The sequence below is a fragment of the Vulpes vulpes genome, chromosome 9 (assembly GCF_048418805.1).
Source record: "Vulpes vulpes isolate BD-2025 chromosome 9, VulVul3, whole genome shotgun sequence".
Taxonomy (NCBI): domain Eukaryota; kingdom Metazoa; phylum Chordata; class Mammalia; order Carnivora; family Canidae; genus Vulpes; species Vulpes vulpes.
This window is the reverse complement of record NC_132788.1, coordinates 64,537,420-64,558,242: the sequence shown is the minus strand read 5'-3', so window position 1 is coordinate 64,558,242 and position 20,823 is coordinate 64,537,420. Positions and strand designations below refer to the sequence as shown.

The following is a 20,823-nucleotide window of genomic DNA, read 5'->3' as shown; positions in this document are numbered from 1 at the left end:
TTGAATTCTTTCTCTGGATTAAACACTCTGCTTTCACTGATGGAGGAGAAAACAAATACAACAGAAGTGTCTCAAAATGTATTAAATTTGTTATTCAATCTGTTCTTTTATCTTTCATATAATATTTTTTTTTCTTAAATTTGGCTGTATGTTGGAAATGCTCAAAGTGCTAGAACTTCTGAAGGGAACATAACAATCTTTTCCTTTTTGGTGCTTACTGTCTTGTACAGAAGATACGTTAACCCATGAATTAGGTTTTCCTTAATTGGGTTGAGTACTGTGAGAACAGAGTATAGAACAAATAACTCAATCCAAGGAACTTCAGTTCATTAATACATTTCATTAAGTAAAGCAAATTAATATACCATATTATTTATCTTTATGGGAAATTCTCACATGTGCTTAAAAGCACTTAGCATTAACCTTTTTTTATGAATTTGGTCCAGCTAACTCCTAACATTATCACTAAGGCTATTAGCAAAAAATAAAAATTTATATGATCTGCTTTTTATGGTTGGTATCCATGTTTTGTTTTGCTTTGCTTTGTTTGTTTTGTGACTATAAGTGTTAACATTAAAGTTGCAGTTGGAAGGTTTGGTCCCTAAGAAAAAAATTTTACAGGGTACTACTTGGCTGGCTCAGAAAAGCAAGTGACTCTTGCTCTCAGGGTCTTGAGTTTGAGCCCCACATTGGGTAGAGATTATTTAAAATAAATAAACTTTAAGATAAAAATATTAGAAGGTGACTAAATTCATCTGTCTACTTTTAGCTGTCCTATCTTTATTTCTGTTATGGCAAAAAAAAATGGGCCACTTTATAATATGCTTTGTTGATAGCCTTCAAATATGATCTGAGAAGGGAAAAGCTGTCAACTCTTGTTGACTCAACTTAGTTACTTAGCATGGTATCATGGAAACCACATGGTAATTATAGATTATAGGTTCAAATAGGCACATGATCGTATACTTGCAGGTAGGCACATGATCGTATCTTTTCTGCTCATGTTCATGTTCAGGGTCCAATTAGACTTCAAATAAAAACACACCAAGAAAAGTTTCCCCTATTATTCCTTTTGTTTTAATCCATTAGTCAATTTATTGTCCATTATAAATATGTCAGCATTCACAAAACCCAGATTTATGTCAACTTCTATTATACAAATTCTTCTTCCCAGGCTGGGAGTGGGTTACAGAAAATAATCTCAGTTAATCACCCTATATGAACTCATAAACTTTCATGTAGTTAAGTAATGACCAAGTAGCTTCATTCCACTTGAAAACTCATATCCACTAATGGTGATTGCCTTTTCTGTAAAGAACCTTGAAGCTAAATCTGAGCTCTGTAAGAAAGAGTGCCTGGATTAATCAGACATGACTGCCATGACCAAAGGAGACACAATATCAGCATGCATGCCAAATATTTGACATGCCTCTTCTAATTCTTTCAGGACTATTTCATTATGAAGAGCTACTGATTTACAAAGTGGGGTTTAGGTTTTCATTTGCTTGGAATAAGATTAATAGAAATTATTCTCCATTCTTCTTGAAATAGGTATGTTTACTATATCTTATCTACTCCTATTTTTAATTTTCTAAAACATCTATTGTCTTTTTTTTAAATTTTTATTTATTTATGTATGATAGTCACAGAGAGAGAGAGGCAGAGACACACAGGCAGAGGGAAAAGCAAGCTCCATGCACCGGGAGCCTGATGTGGGACTCGATCCCGGGTCTCCAGGATCGCGCCCTGGGCCAAAGGCAGGCGCTAAACTGCTGCGCCACCCAGGGATCCCACATCTATTGTCTTTAAGCACAAATTCCGCCCCCCCAGAATCCATGGGTTCTTTCAACTCTCATTTCCACTGCAATAGTTTTAATAAAAAAACCACAACTGGTTATAAAATAATTTTATGATAATTCTATTTTGTATGACTTCAAGGCATGAGGAAATGAATATTAAGAACATTTCAGCACAAAGTACAATATTACTTGTTAATCTGTTTCTACAAAGAAAAAAATTAAAAAAATATAATCTATACTACTAATCCTATAAGACTGGTATAAAGATCAAATAGGACTATGGAAATGAAAGCACTTTGGAAAGTACATAAATGCAAAGTATGCTATTATTTATTTGACCATCACTGACTGAGGTGAGATGAAGAAATGCTCAGAGAAGTTTCTGAAGGCAGTATTGGTTGGATGGGTGATAAACCAATAGCTATCAAACTTGTCTTGCTAGATTTTTTATATGAGCACAAACCCTGATCTTCACATAAATTTGCACAGTCCCAAAGTATGAGATTGTATTACATAAGATTTTCTCTTCACCTTTATCTCTTACAAGTGCAGTGGAAGGTTTGATTAGATCCAAAGAAGGTCTTGATATACTCTTAACACAAAGAGGAAAATCATGTCCTAGTTACCACCTGCTAAGGGATATTCAGCTCATCCTTGCTTTCCCACCCTAGGCTCACAGCATGCCAAGTATAGCAATCTGCCTATAAATTACACTCTTCCTAAATGTTGTGAACCCACTTATGTTTTCCCTGACTCTTCTAAAACCAACCAAAGGAAAAGGAAAAGGAAAACAATAACAATAACAACAACAACAACACTGGCAAGGTGGCTTTAATTCTCTAAAATGTTCAAAAGGGTATAAAGTTCAATGTCACTTCTAAATCTCATTGGCATTTCTCTAAAGTTTTATGTAAATTATTTAATGGCAATTAACAGGACACTATGTGTGACCATAAGGATGCTTTTAAGAGTATTGAGAAAAATGAGGCAAGGGACCCATAATTGTGGGAGTGTATTGGGAGAGCATGATGGTATTATTACTTAAATATTGGGCATGCACCATTCTCTTTCTTTTATTGAGTTATTCAAGGACATTCTAACCAACCAATGCTTTTCTAATGTGTTTTCCCCTTAGACACAGCCAGTTTTAGGTTTCTTTCCATTAACCAGATACTATAAAGTTCTTTGCGCAATTCAAGAGAAATGGAGAATTTTAAAACAAAGTAATAATCTGCTCCAGATGTTTTTATCTAAAAAGTGTTAAAAGAGAATACAGACAAACACTTGCTCTCAGAAGAGTTCAGGTTTGGGTTTTTAATCTGAGGTCCATAGGTAGGCTAAAGGGATTCCACCAATATTCTCAAATTGTAAGCAGGACTGTATGTAAGTGTGTTTGGGTTTTTTCTGTGGGAACAGGAGTCTAGAGCACTCATCAATTTCTTGAAAGAATAAGCCAAAAAAAAAAAAAAAGAACTAGAACTAAAAATGTATATTCAAATTGTAAAACTGCCTTTCTTTCTTCTATCATCTTTGCTGTAAAACAAACGTAACTCCATCTTGCTTCACTTTTAAGAGTTCAGATTAATATTCCAGAATGTGGGTTATATTAGAAGCTAAAATGTGGCACAGGAAATGGGAAATAGAGATGTCACTTATAGGTGACATTTATAGGATTGATGCATGCTGAGATAGGCCTCAGCTTCCTCATCCATAAAGTAGAAAGTTAATTAGAAAACCCTTTGCGGTCCATTTCAATGCAAAATGTCAACAGTTTTTCAAAGAAAGAGAGTTCCCTGGACCTTCTGAATCTGTTCAAAATAAAGCCAGTCTAAGAACACAAAGATATTCCTTTCTCATTGCTACTAAACCTGAGGGACCTAAGGGGCAAAAGAAAAGACACAGAAAGAATTAGATCAATCAAACATTTCTGGGGCATGTTCATTTGGGATATGTTCACTGAGCTTCTTCTATGGCTGATCATTACTTTTATACACTGTACGGTATGGTTCTCAGTCTCAGATGCTGCACTGATTTCCTACTTTAGAAATGATAATAAACAATGCCCTTCAAATATATTATTACTTCAACATTCAATAAATATTTACAGAGTTGTTACAAAAATAAAGAAATACAATAATTAAGTAGCATTGCAATTTTGGACACATAGCTTATCTATTAAGTAGTTACTTTTTAGCATCAAAAGAGAACTATGAGATAGGTCTCATGCAAAATTAGGACCATATTTGGCTGACAAACTGAGGCTCAGTGAGGTATACAGAGCTGGAATTTGAGCAAGGTCAGTCTAACTTGAGAGTCCAGTCTTAATCAATAAACTATAGTTTTACTGTCTTACTTAGCCATTATTGATTTGATTTCCTCAGCTAAAAACAAAAAATATAGTAAGAGAAGATGACCACACTGAAATAAAAAATATGAATATTGCAAAAGGATTAGATAAGGGAACTAAGGCTTAAGAAAACTTGTGAAAGAGGAGCAACTTGGAGTTCACTGTGAGTGAAATATGTCAAAAGTGTGATACAGCTGGATGAAAGAAAAGAAGAGAAAAGAAAAAAGAAGAGAAGAGAAAAGAAAAAGGATGAATGAATAAAGGTACCATCAATCAGAGATGAGAAGTGTTCAGAATGAGAAAAGATGGTGTTTCATTTTAATCTTTCTGAATTAGACCATCCCTGGAATAGTATCTGTTCTATTGTGGGCATCACTTTTACCAACACTAGCAAACTGATGGGAATTGGAAAGGTCCTTAGTAACAATATTTAAATTTAACATTTGGATTTTGTTTTTTTGATAAGAAAAGCAGTGCAGTTGCTAAGAGCATGAGTGATGAAACCTGGCTGCTTGGGTTCAAATCCCGGCCTTCTCACTTTGAGATGTTATTAAATAAGTTATTGTAATTTTCTTTGCCTTACTGCTTCCTCTATCAAATGGGGATGATAGAATGCCATCCTTAAGGATTTCTGGGAGAATTGAGTTCATATATCTAAAGGATTTAGAACATTGTAAGGGCTTTAATGACATTTTAACAAAAGAAGATATTTGAAGACAGACTGTTTAGTGCATAGAAGTGTAGTTTGAGAGGGAATTTACCTCCAGATGGCCAGAAAACAAAAGCATTTATCAGTAAAGTTATTTAGAGATTTAAGGGAAACAGTTTTGTGTCTGCTTTGGGCTATATTTGGTTACCTGTCACTCACCAGAGGTATCCAAGCATTCAGCATATCTTAGGGATGAAACATCAGGTAGAGAACATGAAATAGACTACATTATAATTATGTATTTGTTTTTATTAATACTGTTTGGAGAGTAAAATAAGAGATTTAAGCAATACTGAGGTTTACAAAAGTAAAAGTAATGTATCCCCCCCCTAGTTTATTCTACCCTGTTCCCCAGAAATAATCAGTTTTATTTTCCTCTGGTGATCTCCATGACATTAAGAAATACACAGAAACTACTGGTTTCTGATGATTTATCCATATTCTTCAATATATATTATTTCTCCACTGGGATGGATAAAAGAGTTAATAAACTCATCTTATTTCCTACATCTTTTCCCTTACCCATACTGTTATTATTTTCAGTTATTGTTTTTATTAGTAGTAGTTAATTCTATTTTTAACTTGAAGCAATATACTTCGCCAGGGTTAGAGTGATTTCTTGGGCGATCCATTGTTAACGCTTTCCATCAACTTACCAAGATGTGAAATAAGGAAATTAAGAATTTCTCCTCATCTCTTGTCTGTAATTATAGTGAAGTCTTTGATGTCTTGTTCTAAGCGGATTCTAAAAATTGAAGTACATTAGCAGTATTGAGACTATTGGGATCATGACTTTCCTGGGGTGTTCTGATTTATCTTAGTGTGCTTTTTGTTTTTAATAGTGGTTTCTAGTTAACTTTCTTTTATCTTGTGATCAAAAAAGTAACTACCTAATTATATATATAATCTGCTATGATATTTATCTTTTCCTTAGGTGATGAATCTCTCTTATGTCTTCTTTTAATTTGGACTAGTTGTTTCTTAGGTCTGCTATAGAGCTGGGCAACTAGAAATAAAAATATGCGTTTTATAACGCATGTCTCTTATTTCCTTATTCTTTCTAGGATTGTCTCACTGGAGACTCAAGTATTATTTTTAAAAAGCTAAACTTTCTGAATCACTGAATTCCTGAAATATATATGTCTTGTCCTCACATTTGGTTGCCAGTGTGCCTAAGAACTGAATTCTAGGTTAATAATAAATTTTTTTTTAATTTTTATTTATTTATGATAGTCGCAGAGAGAGAGAGAGAGAGGCAGAGACACAGGCAGAGGGAGAAGCGGGCTCCATGCACCGGGAGCCCGATGTGGGATTCGATCCCGGGTCTCCAGGATCGCGCCCTGGGCCAAAGGCAGGTGCCAAACCGCTGCACCACTCAGGGATCCCAAATTTTTAATAATAATTTTAAAAATCTTAATTGGCGGTCTATCTGAAAGATATATATTCTTCTTCCCAGTATTCTAGGTGTTTAGTGTGGACATTTCTTTTGTAATTTTACTTTGCCTTATATTCAGTTGGCCTCTTTTTGGTGTGAAGATTGGACTTTCTTACTCACAAATACACTTTTACATGAACTTTCACAAGTGAATTTAAGTCTATTTTTTTCTTGATATTCTCTGTGCAATTTTGCTTTCAAAGTATTGCTAGATTTACACAATGAATGTGGGAAGAGTTGCCTTTACCTTCTTTCCTATTCTTTCCAACAGTTACCAAATTTGGAGTATTCAGTAAATTTAGCTGTAAGACAACCTAATGACTTTTGTGTCTGTGTCAGTGAAGAGGACATGCAGGAAATTGATTTTGGTTTTTTGTTTGTTTGTTTTTAAGATTTATTTATTTATTTATGACAGAGAGAGAGAGAGAGAGAGAGAGAGAGAGAGAGAGAGAGGCAGAGACACAGGAGGAGGGAGAAGCAGGCTCCATGCAGGGAGCCCGAAGCGGACTCGATCCCGGAACTCCAGGATCACGCCCTGGGAAAAGGCAGGCGCTAAACCCCTGAGCCACCCAGGGATCCCCAGGAAATTGATTTTTTAAAATTTATTTATGATAATCATACAGGGAGAGAGAGAGGCAGAGACATAGGCGGAGGGAGAAGCAGGCTCCATGCACCGGGAGCCCGACGTGGGATTCGATCCCGCGTCTCCAGGATCGCGCCCTGGGCCAAAGGCAGGCGCCAAAGCGCTGCACCACCCAGGGATCCCAGGAAATTGATTTTGAATAGCACTTTAATTTCTTAAAATATTTACTATCTCTTATAGGGAGCAATTTGACATGTTATAAGGATTTCCTTTTAATTTAATTTTTCCAATTCAGAAGTATGCATTGGTTTACAGAAATCAGTCAAGACATTCAAAAGCAAATATCATATGATTTCACTAATATGTGGAATTTAAGAAACAAAGCAGATAAACATAGGGGGGAAACAAAAGAAAGGCAAACCAGAATACAGACTCTCAACTCTAGAGATTAAACTGAGGGTTCCTGGAGGGCAGGTGGGTGAGGGGATGGGTTAAATGGGTGAACGGCATTAAACAGGGCACTTGTGATGAGCACCAAGTGCTGTATGTAAGTGATGAGCCACTAAATTCTATACCTGAAACTAAAACTACATTGTATGTTGTGTAACTGGAATTTAAATAAAAACCTGAAAATAAAAAAAGAAAAGAAGAAAATTATCGAAAACTACAGACATGTTATCTTTTAAGTTGTAATTTTGTTTTTATTACATTATATTTATAATTTTATTATTCTACTATATGTTTTATTTTTAAAAATATTTTATTTATTTATTCATGAGAGACACACACACACACACAGAGAGAGAGAGAGAGAGAGAGAGAGAGGCAGAGACAGGCAGAGGGAGAAGCAGGCTCCCTGCAAGGAGCCTGATGTGGGACTTGATTCCGGACTCAGGGATCATACCCTGAGCCAAAGGCAGATGCTCAACTGCTGAGCCACCCAGGCATCCTTGCTATATTGTTTTAAAAAATTTATTGAGGCATAGCATCATACAGAAAACTGTAAAAAAAATAATATGGTCTATCTTGAGGAACTTTGATCAAGTGAATACACCTACGAAACTACCCCCCCGCCATGAAAGAATATTTTTAGAACCACAAGCCACCTTTGGCATCTCTCTGTTCCCTACCCTCCAACTCTTTCCATAAGATACCTTGCTCTTTAAAAAAAAAAAAAAAAAAAAAAAAAAAAAGGATACCTTGCTCTTAATCTATAGCACCATCACATTTTTGTGATTTTTGTATGTTTTAAAATCTTGGTCTTTCTTGCTAGTAGTTCTTTACTACTATTTTCTAAGAAAAAAGCTTTTGTCTGTCTTAATATTCTTTAGTATATGATTGTTTTCTGTTTTATGAATTTCAAATCTTACCATTATTAGATCTTTCCTTATACTTTACATGGACTTATTTGCTGTTCTTTTTATAATTTCCTGAGATGTAAATTGATATAATTGATTTTCAGTCTTTCCTCCATAATATTTACATTGAAGGTGATAAATATCCCTCTATAGAGGATTGTCTCTGTATCCCACAAGGTTTGATATATGCATTTCCAATATGACTCAAGAGCAAAATATTTTCCACTTCCAATTTTATTTCTTTCGTGATCTCTGTGTTATTTACAAATGTATCATTTCCAAGCATTTGGGGACTTATTCTTCTTTCCCTCTCTCCTTCTGCCTTTTTGTCCAGAGCCCTTTTTTTTTCTCCTTATCTCCTTCTCCACTACATCATTATCATCACTATTCTGATGATGATTATGTGATTGATTTATAACTTAATTTATGTCCACACAGAGACAATACCATAAATATTTTCATTGTTTTTATATTTGTTGGGAGTTACTTTACAAGCCAACTGAAGTCTAATTTTTTAAATTCATATTCATATTTAAAAATACACAGTCTGCTATTATTGGTTATTGTGTGGCCTCTGAGAGAGTGTATATTAATTTTGTATTTATATAGTCTCTATTTTACTGAATTGTTTTCTTTTCCTGCAAAAGAGAGTTTCTTTCTTCTCCTAGTGGAAGCAAATAGTTATGCTATGAACTATAAATGGAGAGGGTCATGTGGCAAGAAACAGGCCTCTAACCAATAGCCAATGAGTCAGAGCCCTTATATATAGCCATAAGGAAATGTCACACAGCCAGAAGGAAATGAATTCTGTCAACAACCCGAATGTGCAGATACCTTCCTGGCCAGAAGATAATGAAATGACATGGTGATGGTTAATTTAATATGTCAACTTAAATTGGCCTAAGGGATGCCAAGACAGCTGGCAAAACATTTCTGGGTGTGTCAATGAGAGTACCCTGGGAAGAGATTTGCATTTGAATCACTAGACTAAGTAAAGCAAATCATCTTCACCAGTGCAGATGTGTATCATCTAATTTGTTGAGGGACTGAATAGAACAAAAATGTGGAGGAAGGGCAAATTCTCTCTCTTTGCTGTGACTGGAAGATCCATTTTCTCCTGCCCTTGGACTTAGTCACTCTTGATTTTCCGTCATTCAGACTACAATCAGATCAGGACTTACACCGATAGCTCTCCATTTCTTAGGTCTATAGATTTGAACTAAATTACACCACTGGCTGTTCTGATTCTCTACCTGTGGATAGCATATTGCAGGATTGGTCAGCACCCATAACCATGGGAACCAATTCCTAAAATATGTCTCCTCTCATAAATATATAAGAGGTTAACAGAACTAATATATAGGCTCTATTTCTTTGGAGAACCCTGACTAATAATGACATTTTATTTGAAAGAAAATTCCTATGAACCCCAAAGCCCATATTCAGTGAAATAACATTTCCAGACAAGCAAAAATTAAAGCCATTTTTCTTCATCAGTTTCACTGATGAGGTGAGAACGAAGTTCAGCCAACTTCTGGGTTGTGGCCTAGTGGGAGCCTAAATCAGAGAACCCAGCTAAACCATGCCTGAACTTTTGACCCATGGAAACTGTGAGATAAATGAATGTGTATTATTTTAAGCTGCTGTATTTGTAGTAATTCGTTACACAGTAGTAAAAAATAATACATATTCTATTACATGAAATATACTTTAGTCTAGTAAGGATTTTGACCTTAATGTCAACTGTATTTATATTGCAGTAGCTAAATCAGCTTCTTATTGTTGTTCTTAGTATTTATTTGGAATATCATTTTATGTTCTTTTACTTTGAACCACCTGTGCCTCATATTTAAAGTGTAACTTTTTTAAGAAAAATGTTGTTTGTTTTTGTGATGTTTTGTTGTTACTGTTTTACCCAGTAAGACAATTTCATTTTTTATTTGGAGTAGTTAGTCTGCTTATACACACTCCCTATTCAATTTCTATCTTTCTTACCTCTTTTTTGTTTATCTTTCTCTTTTGCTCTGCCTTCTTTTATATAAAATGTTTTTTTTTCCATTTTCCTCTATTCTTGTTACTTATACATTTCTACTCCTCTTTCATTGGCTTCCTAAATACTAAAACATTCTTTTTTTAAAAGATTTTATTTATTTATTTGACACACAGAGAGAGATAGCACAAGCAGGGGGGAGTGGCAGAGGGAGAGAGAGAAGCAGACTTCCCACTGAGCAGGGAGCATGGAGCTGGATCCCAGGACCCTGGGATCATGACCTGAACTGAAGGCAGATGCTTAACCAACTGAGCCACCTAGGTGCTCCTAAAATATTCATTCTTGTATCAATATAGTATAATATAAATTAGTAGTCATTTCTAAGATAGTTGCATTTATCACTCCACTGCCATTTCTGTCATCGTCATTCAATTCTACATATATTTTAAACCTCACTAGATTTTATTAGCATGTTGTACAATTTTCATTTAGATATACCCATGTAGTACTATTTTTTCAATCATATTTATTCCCTCCTCTGTTTCCAGTTTGCTGTGTAGAATAATCTCCTTTTATCTGAATTTTTCTTTCTTTCTTTCTTTCTCTTCCTTCCTTCCTTCCTTCCTTTCCTCCTTTCTTTGCTTTTCCTGTAGAGTAAGATTGATGAAGAAAAGTTGTCATTGTTTTTGTTTGTCTAGAAACATTCTTATTTTAGTGAATATGGATTTTGGGGGTTTCTTTCAATGTCAGGTCATTTCTTTCAGATAAAGGTGCTATTTTATTATCTTCTGACTTCCATCTTTTATGTTGAAAAGTCAGTTCTTAGCTTTAGTATTGCTTTTTAAAAAGTCACAAGTTATTTTTTCTCTGTCTGTATTAAAGAATGCTTCTGAGGAGTCACTTCTGGCAGTGTCAGTGGCCTGAACTTGGGTGCCGTGGTGGAGGAAAAATGGAGACAATTCTGGAGCAGCAGTGGCAGTATCATGAGGAAAAGGAATGGCTCATGGATGTCATTGCCAAAGAGATGCTCACTAAGAAGTCCACGCTCCGGGACCAGATCAATTCTGACCACCACACACGGACCATGCAAGATAAGTATATGGAAGTGAGTGGGAACATGTGGAATTTGTATGATGATAAGGATCGGTTACAAAAGCAGAAACTCAATGCCATTTCAGGGCCCAATGAATTTGCTGAATTTTATAGTAGACCCTAGCAAATAAAAGAATTCCATCGGAAACTCCCAAATGAGATCTGTGTGCCAATGTCAGTGGAATTTGAGGAGCTTCTGAAGGCTCGAGAGAATCCAAGTGAAGAGGCACAAAACTTGGTGGAGTTTACAGATGGAGAGGAATATGATCATTACCTCGACCTCCGTGACTGTTACTTCAAATACATTAATCTGAAGGCCTCAGAGAAGCTGGATTATATTATCTATCTGTCCATCTTTGACCAGTTATTTGATATTCCTAAAGAGAGGAAGAATGCTGAATATAAGAGATACCTGGAGATGCTGCTTGACTACCTTCAAGATTACACAGATAGAGTCAAGCCCCTCCAAGATCAGAACAAACTTTTTGGGAAGATTCAGAATGAATTTGAGAAGAAGTAGGAGAATGGTACTTTTCCTGGATGGCCGAAAGAGATAAGCAGTGCTCTGACCCATGCTGGAGCCCATCTTGACCTGTCTGCATTCTTCTTGGGAGGAGTTGGCCTCCCTGGATCTGGACAGATTGAAATCTGCACTCTTAGCTCTAGGCTTGAAGTGCAGTGGGACCCTAGAAGAGCGAGCCCAGAGGCTCTTCAGCACCAAAGGAAAGTTTGGTGCTCCAAAGGACCTGGAGTCACTTGACACCTCCCTGTTTGCCAAAAATCCCAAGTCAAAATGCATCAAGTGAGACACTGAGAGGAACAGAGACATTGCGTTCCTAGAAGCCCAGATCTATGAATATGTAGAAATTCTTGGGGAACAGCAGCATCTCATGCATGAAAATGTACAATGCAAGCAGGCGAGGACAGGGGAGGAATGAGAAGAAGAGGAAGAGCAGATCAGTGAGAGTGAAAGTGAAGATGAGGAGAATGAGATCATTTACAATCCCAAAAACCTGCCCCTCGGCTGGGATGGCAAACCTGGCTGTATAAGCTTCATGATCTAAATATCAAGTATAACTGTGAGATTTGTGGAAATTACACATACTGAGGCCCCAAGACCTTCCAGCAGCACTTTGCTGAGTGGCGTGATGCCCACGGCATGAGGTATTTGGGCATCCCAAACACTGCCCACTTCGCTAACATGACAGATCGAAGATGCTGTCTCCTTGTGGGCCAAGCTGAAACTGCAGAAGGCATCAGAGCGATGGCAGCCTGACACCGAGGAAGGTATGAGGACTCCAGTGGGAACGTTGTGAATAAGAACACCTATGAGGACCTGAAGAGACAAGGACAGCTCTGGTGTTCAGGGATGTATCTCAGCTTCTCGGCTTGCCCGGGCTTACCTGAAATCTTCTTTTTCTATTTCTCCCAACCAAATGCTCCTTAAAGACTCCTACTTAGTCTTAAGGTCTAGTGTGCGTCTTGTGAAAACCAAGACATGCTGGCAGATTGCAGGGTTGAGATGTGTTTTATCTTTGTTTATATTAAAAGATTCTGTCAGAAAATAAACCCAGTCCTTCTTCTGAAAAAGAGAGAGAGAGAGAGAGAGAGAGAGAGAGAGAGAATGCTTCTTTAGGGGTGCCTGTTTGGCTCATTCAGCTCCTGCCTCTTGGTTTCTGCTCAAGTCATGATCTCAGGGACTGAGATCAAGCCTCTAGTCAGGCTCAGTGCTCAGCATGAAGTCTGCTGGAGATTCTTTCCCTCTACCTCTCCCTCTCCCTAGCCCTCCCCTGTTTTCTCTCTCTCAAATGAATAAATTAATTAAATATTTTTTAAAAATGAATGCTTCTTTAATTTTAAGAAGTGTTAAGTGATATGCCTTTTGTTATTTACTCTCTATTTTTTCTGCTTGGGGTCCTAGCATCTTATGAATCTGTTAGTTGATATATTTCATTAGTTTTAGAAAATTAAGGTCATTGGTCGATTGTTACTTTTATTATTCTTTCTCATCTGCTTCCTCTGAAGCTCAAATGGCATGTGTGTTAAATGTGTTCACTCTATCTCAGATGTCTCACACCTGCTTTATGTATCTTCCATTATTTTTGCTTTCCATGTCAAGTCTACAGATTTTCTGGTGAATTCTATTTCAGTTCAATTATTCCTTCTGCTCTTTGCAGGTAAATTCATTTATTCAGTTCTTTCTTTCATTTTGTTTTGTTTTCACTTTTATGGTTTCCACTTGGATCTTTTCATATAGAGTCTGGTTCTAAGTGAATTCCTTTATTTTATCATTTATTTTCTTGAAGTAATAACAGTTGTTTTATTAAAATTTGATAACTATATTGTCTATATCACTTGTATTTCTATTTGTGCTTATTCTTACCCTCAACTGTATTCATTAATTCATGCATGCATGCATATATGCATATACCTACATTCACTCATTCAGTATGCCTAGTGATTTTTAATGTCAGATAGTGTGTGTAAAAATTATAAGTGTTAAGGATGATTTTTTTTCTTCCTTTAGAGAGGATTCACTCTATTATCTGGCAGGTAGCAGATGGATAGATTACCTGAGTCCAGTCAAGAATTGGGAAGACTAAAACATATGGCCATGTCTTCAAGTCTTGTTTCTAATATGAGAGTGTAACTCTCTAGATGTTTTAAATGTGAACGTGAAGTATTTAATGGGATTCCTCTACTTGGTAGATAATGAATTTTGATTTTTCTGTGTGCAGTACCATAGGGCTGCCATAAAGTCTACTTTGATATTTAGCCACTTTGGGCATGACTCTTTAACATTTTGCCTTGTGGAGCTTAAAAAATCAGTAAATGCCTCAATATGAAAATGTGTGTCAAATGTTGAGCTAACTTCTTTGTTCTATAAGAAGATATTGGTTACCTTCATATCTCTGAATTCTAATTTTTGTCTCCAAGCCCTAGAATACTTGACAACATTTTAATTGCCTCTTAGAAGCTGTCTGTTTTCTTCTTTGTCAACCATGCACCAAAAGTAGGTAAACGCTCCCAAAGGAAAAGCAGTGTGCAGAGAGTTGGGCTCAACTCAATGAGCTTCCATTTTCTCCAGGGTCTGGTCCCTCATATCCTTCCTGCTTTAGCAGCATTTCTGTGCTTTCTGAAAGATTCATTTCTATATTTTATAGCACTTTTCTAGTTGTTTCCATTGGGAGAACTCATATGCCACAAACTATATCATCATAGCTGGAAGAACTCACCTCAAAAAGTATTTCTAGTTTCATTTTTTAAAGATTTTATTTATTTATTTGGGAGAGAGAGAGAGAAAGAGAGAGAGCACACGTGGGGGGTAGGAAGAGAGAGGAAGAAGCAGACTCCTTGCTGAGCACAGAACCCAAAGTGGGTCTTGATGCCAGGACCCTGAGATCACGACCTGAGCTGAGGGCAGATGCTTAACCAACCGAGACACTCAGGCTCCCCTCTAATTTCAAAAACTATTTCTGGTTCTACAACTTCTTCAATTTCACAATAGTCTGCTCTTTTTTTTTTAGATAGACAATATGATCTTGATCTTGCTGAAGCTACTATAATCTTAAATTCTCTTCTTTTTGTTACATAGTATCTGTTTGCTTTTATATTAATTGTCTTTGGTATTCATTACCTTTTAGTTTCATCCTTCAAATATTTATTAATATCTAGCTTCATCACTTATGTCTATTTTTGTGGGTAACTAATAGAGGTTTGTTTAAACAGTTGTGCAGGTCTATTTACCTAAAAGACCTCTTTACTGAGTGGAAAAGGTTACTGTGGTCTCTGGGTAATTGGAAAGTCTGATCCACTGGCAGAATTTTGTTTATGGTGAGTGGTTGACTATGGAGCCAAAAGATTAAATTAAGACTCCTGTAATTGCCAACTAAGAATTATTTTTTCTCTAAGTGAAGTGCTTCAATATATTTTGCTCTTAGTTGAAGCTCCCGTTATTTCTTCTCTGAATCTTTTTGTAGATTTGAGTTATTATGGCTCACTTTTCTCTCAACAGCTCCATTACATACACAGTGGATTGTTCCCAGGAAAATAATTTACTTTGCTTGGAGAGCACTCTCTTTAGGTCACCAGTCAGAAACAAATTTTCTAGTCAGAGGAAAGAATTGTCTTCCTAGTTATAGAGGACATTCTATAGGACAACCTGCAGGTAATTCTCCAGGAAACCACCCTAAGAAGTTTCCATCAGTCCTCTTTTATATCTAATCATTTTTATTTGGATGCTTTTTAGGGATCCACCTAATGGAATCATCTCTTGATTATATATTCTCCCTCGTTTTTTTTCATCCATGTAAACTCATCTGTTTTGTTCTTCTAAGTTACATCAGCGGGTAAAATTCAATTTGGTTCAACAATTTTCACCTCTTGTTTTTATGGTTACTCCAGACATTAAGAACACATTATTAGTGGCATCTACATTTAAGTTAGGGAAAAACAGATACTGTGCATTTTAAATTTTTGATTTCTAAATAATATATATTTAACATTAAATGAATTCATGACAATATGGATTTTATAAAGTTATATAAAATATATAAGAATACTATTAAAGTATCACCTAGACTATTTGTTTATGCCTAGCTCTACTAAAAATTCATAGATGAGATCACCATAAATTTATGTCACTAAGCTAGAGTTATAGTATTTCCATACTTTGAAGTCTTGTCATTATGTGTCATAGCATATATGTAAGTACAACCCATTTACTGTGATGGATAATTTCCTAATTTTATTTAAGGCATTAATAAAATTTATAGATGCCTTGCTTTTCATGTATCCCATCAATGTACACAGTTTATTATATTTACTTTGTACAAAATATATACTTAAATCCTTTTTTTATAGCATATTCATTTTTTTCTGCTGTTTATTCACTTCATTTTCATTGCCAAGTTAATTAAATGAGTTACACATAATTGACTTTGGCTTTCAATGAGAATTAAGGAAACATTTAAGGAAAAAGTTCGTAAAATAACAAACTACTTTTAAGAAGTGTGCTATAATCAGAGTATGCTGGAAAAACAATAATACATTTTACAAAGAGAGCTGTAAAATATGTAACAAAGCAACAAAGCCCCATTGTTATTTTGATTTGTAAATATATTTAATGTATTACAAAAATCTATCAAATGTCTAATAAATGCAGAATATTCTGCAAAGTGATATGGAAGGACTGAGAAGTTTTCAAAAATTTTTTAAAAATTAAAAAATCTCCCTTTCTTTCTCTCTCTCTTTTACTTCTTTTTCTTTTTTCAGTTTTATTGAGATATAATTGACATATGCCCCTCCTACTCCCTCCCTATAGAAAGTGCTAGATTAGGTGCTAGAGAAGGAAGATGTGTAAGCTAAAGGACAGAAAAGTAAATATGCAACCTGAGTTATATTGGGTTAATGTATAAGGATTTCAGTAGAGATGAACAGAGGGTCCTAAGAGTGGCACATAGCAGAGATACCTAGCATGGTCCAGAAAGCCAGACTGGGTTTCTCAGAGAAGGTGAGATATAAGGAGGGAGCTTATACCACCCAGGGCTATGAAGAAATGTACACAGAATCCCATAACTCATTTTGTCCTTCAGCTCTTCTTGTAGTTCTAATCCCCTCACAGTACTTTCCTGATATTTTATTTATTATTTATTTATTTATTTATTTATTTATATTTTTAATCACTATTGGGTAATTGCACTAGGGCCAGGTGACTCCATTTCATATGAATGCTCCCTTACGTCATCCATGCCCTCCTTGTCCCTGAGGGTTCAACCTGAGAAACAAAAACACAAGGAGTGATAGAGTATAAGGGATTCCTTATGGGGCTCTGATATATACAATTGTGGGGCTGACTAAACAGGTGTAGGAGCCAAGAGCAGACCACCTCAAGATGGGTCATTTTGGCATAAACATTATTTTGAGTTAAAAGAAATCAAAACTCAAAAGGTTCAGAATAAACCTTTTTAATCCCCCTCAGCTGCCTGCCTGTACCAAGAAGAGAGCTATTAACAGATATTCCTCTTTACCTGAAAAACTTATCTGCATCATAGGGCTATTTGTGCTGTCCAAACTTCTCACTTTGGTGCTCATGGTCTTCCTCCCCTTTGTATCTTTACATCCCTTCCCCTCTCCTTAGGTCTTATAAGACTAATGTTGCCTCACTGTCTCTGGAATTTTATATATATATGGATTCCCTATAGGGATGAAAGTAAATTTGATTTTCTCCTGTTACTCTGTTTCATGTCAACTTGATTTTTAGTCCAACTAAAAGGGCAGAGGAAATTCTTCCTCCCCAACATAATTTGTGTGTGCCTATTGCTTCTGTCTCCTGCCAAAATTAAACGGGCAGAGTAAGTGGTCAGGCAGGAATAGTGAAAGAAAAGTAGTGGGGATCAAGGACAAATTGGCACAGAACAATGAGGATAGCTGGAATCTGAGTCTCTCTCTCACCATTGTCAAAGACTCCAACCATAGTGCTACAGGGGGCCTACAAGAGGGGCTGGTTTTCTGTGTCATAAAGGTAAATGCATTGACCCAGGAGTTGGAAATGTTAGAGGAGAGGTGATGGTGGGAGGAGCTACAGGCTTCGCTGATGTTCCAGGGGCTGTATTCAGTGGCTCAGGATTTTGGAGAAGAATGTATGGCTGGTGCTCAAGAACTAAGGGCAGGGCCTCCCATGTCAACCATGGGAGCCTCAGGTCAGTAACGGTATGTGTGAACTGAGTGCACGCCTGCCCTGCTCTGACTACCAGAGCAACAAAGAATGTGTCTGATGCTCTTCTCCTGCCTTCCAAATCTGCATAACTTGTCTGTTCGTGGCCAGTACTATGCAGGAAAAAGAGTTCTGGGAAACATAGCCCAGGTTTACTACCTTGGCTCTGCTCCACCAGCGCCACTTAAAATCTTCCTTTCACCTTAACCCTGAGTCCAAACTCACACTCCTTCGCAGCTACAGCAAAGTTTTATTTTGCTGTCTTATGTCTCAAGGTCCAATCTGATTCTTCTCACCGTTGGTTGTCTCTCATCACGGATAAGGGAGAGATGAAATTACCCTATAGGATCTCAGTTCTGATTGTCTCCTGACCATGGCTGTATCTCTTCTCCTCTTTGAATCTTAGTTGCTGTAGAATGTGGAGAACAATGGAGCATCCCCTGGCCATGATGAGGACTAAGTGGGATGTTGCTGTAAAGTATTGAGAACATAGTACCTGGCAAATATGAAGTGTTCTTTGCATGTTAGCTCGGTGGCAGTATTGGGATAGTATAATAGCAGATAACCTTGCCTCCTACCTATTGAGTTTCTTTAACATTTCTCCAACCACCTCATGGAAAGAAATGTTCCTCTTTATTTCTAAAGGGAACTCTTTGTTTTGTTTTCTAAGTCTCAATCTGCTCCTTTATTAGCTGATCTCTTCTACAAATGTTGAGTTATTGTGTATTATAATGCCAAGTAGGGAAATTACATTGCTGAATGGAACAAATTCCCTCTCATGGAGCTTAGAGATAACCAAGAAAGCAGGATAGTTTCCTATTTTGATAAGTTCTATGAAGTAAACAGATGATACTCTGTGATAGGGTATGATTCGTGGGCAGACAGCTTCAGAGAGTATTATCAGAAAAGATCTTTTAGAGAAGAAAACATTTGAAATGAGACTTGAGACATGAAAATCATCATGCTAAGAACCACTTGCAAATACATTTTGGGTCTCTCCTGCCTTGAGCAAGTTCAGAGGCACCAGTGAGGCATCAGATATGGTGGGAAGGGCACGAACCTTGCAGTGATGATGGAATCAAACATTGTTTTGGAGGGAAGGAAGGAAGGCTCATTCTATCAATTATCACTGCTCTTACTAGTGTTTTCAAATTCTCTATTTGCACTGGATGTTGCACTTTATCATGTAATTATGGAAGTCTTTCATTTCAATTACTTAATTAAAATACTTGCTTCTGCTGTCTTCAAACTACTATGTTAGCTCTCCCATTTCTTTTGAGGCCAGAGTTTTCAAAAGAAGTTTATAGCTGTTACTTAATTCTACTTATTGTTTAATCCATGGGGACTGGGGACATTACCCTTATTGATCTACTGAAAGAACTTTCTTGAAATGAGCCTTCACTTTCTATAGCCAATGGGAATGCCTTGGTGGCTTTACTTCTCCATTTCTTTAGCCTTTGGACTCCACTATGTGGTTTTTCTGACAGCAAGTTCTAGTCTTTTACCTTTCTGGCACCACTGCTCTATCTCCTTCCAATCAACTTCTTGCTCCTATAGAAATCTACAAGGGCTCTGTTCTTAGTCAATTTTCCTACCCTTTTCCTACGTATTTATATGTCTATATCATCTAATCCTTTGGCTTCAACTGTTCTTTGTGCCTGAATAATCACAAATCTGGACCTCTAGTCCTGATAATTCTCTTGCATTGTCATGTTTTACTTCTAAGAACCTAGCGGCTAGCTCTACCTTGATGTCACTCAGACACTGCCAACTACTGCACCAAAAATAGATCCTTATCTCTTCATAAAGAATCTATCTGGGTTCCTTATTTTTATTTATAGTGATTTTGCCATTTGTAGATATATGGCTATTTTTAACTTCTTTCTTCTCTTTCTTCTCCATTCCTCACTGTCCTCTTATCAGATTTCCTTATAAGTTTTGAAGAAAACAGAGAAACCATCTTGAATTCCCTTCCATATCTTTCTTCCACCAAGTTCTCAGACTTTCCCTTATTGTGCTCACCTTTTCTTCTTCCACTTGGTACAACCTCTCTGAAATTTATAAATACAAAAAGGTTCTTACCTCCCCCATATAACAAAAACAATAATAAATTTCAAAGAAACAAAATAAATCCTTCCTTTGAGCCTACATTCCTCTTTTGCATCTACATTATTTCTCAGCTTTTGCTTAGAGCTGAACTTATAGAAATAGTACTCTCTCTAAATAAAAAATAAATAAATAAATAAAATTAAATTAAAGAAAAATGTCTCCAGTTCTTTACTTCCATTCACCCCTAATCTTCTTATATTCTGGCTTTTGTCTTAAACACTCCTGAAACTACTTTATCAAAACTCAATGATCTTCATGTGATTGGTTATAAGGATTATTCTGATCTTATCTTATTGATTCTCTTAGACACACTCAACATGTTTGACTCATTTTGTCATTGGAGCCTTCTCCCCTTTTTGTTTCTGGGGAACTCCTTTGATTTTTTTTGGTTTTCCCACTCTCACTTTAGTGGATGCTCTTTAGAATTTAACAGTTACTATTACTATTATTTTTTAATGATCTGGAAGTTTAGCACTTAACCATGCAATAAGAAAAAAAAGAATATATGCTCATCAAAGGTTAACATAAGATTTCTAAGTCTATGATCTATTTTCCTCCATACAGCAGAGGTTCAAATGAAAAGTCTTTCCTGAATTGATATTCAGTCAAAGGAATGACTGAAATGCTCAACTTGGGGCATTAATTCTTAAACTGTGTGATAGAATGGAAGAGTCATGTAAGGCAGA

General features: G+C 36.3%; 1 pseudogene; it reads left to right on the top strand.

Moving 5' to 3' along the window:
- The first annotated feature begins 11,170 nt into the window (after window positions 1-11,170).
- On the top strand, window positions 11,171-12,760 carry LOC112913298 (splicing factor 3A subunit 3 pseudogene; annotated as a pseudogene).
- Window positions 12,761-20,823: the final 8,063 nt, after the last annotated feature.